The sequence below is a fragment of the Brassica oleracea genome, chromosome C9 (assembly GCF_000695525.1).
Source record: "Brassica oleracea var. oleracea cultivar TO1000 chromosome C9, BOL, whole genome shotgun sequence".
Classification (NCBI taxonomy): domain Eukaryota; kingdom Viridiplantae; phylum Streptophyta; class Magnoliopsida; order Brassicales; family Brassicaceae; genus Brassica; species Brassica oleracea.
The window spans coordinates 5,621,483-5,622,247 of record NC_027756.1 but is presented as its reverse complement, the minus strand read 5'-3'; positions in this window follow the sequence as shown (position 1 = coordinate 5,622,247).

Genomic DNA, 765 nt, shown 5'->3' with positions numbered 1-765 from the left:
GAACATAAAGAGATAAGCGAGGATCATGAACCCACGAATGAGTACTCGTACAATCATAAAGAATAAAGATTATATTGAAAGATAAACGTGGAGGTTCGAAGTATCTAAAGGAGGGATGGGCGTATTGGCCATATACATATACAGAAACGTCATCTGATAAAACCAGTGAAATATATGGATCTTATGAGATAAAGAAACCGTGAGAGATGTACATGATGTAAAGGCGTTCATGTTTTCCTACTTAACAACATTCGATTATAGCTTGTTACACAAGGTACTCACAGAGATCAAAGGAACAGATTATAAGGAGATAAACTCCTATGTGGTGGATGCTGCTACAAATTTCGAAATTGACAATGGTCTGGTCATAAGAAAATAGATACAAATGATACAGTAAGCAGCATATGGATCACTGGATAAAATGAAAGAACAACTTCGTTTCTAAGCTGATTCATGGACTGAAACATAAAGTAGCTGCATATAGTATGTAAAAGAAATTGATCACGCATGATCATTGATCTTGGAGTTGTATAAAAGACAATCCAATACAGTCCATATATTTGAAATTCCTTGTGATTATACTAACCTAAAAGAGGTTAGTAGGCATAGAATAAATCTATGTGGGTGTCCGACCAAAAGCGTTCGGCCCCAGCACTTCAAACTAAAGATGTCCGACTCTGTCCGTCTAAGGGCGCTCGGCTCTTCAGCAAAGAACGTCTGGCTCTTATACTAGATGCGTCCGGCTTTTAAGACTAAAAGGCGTCT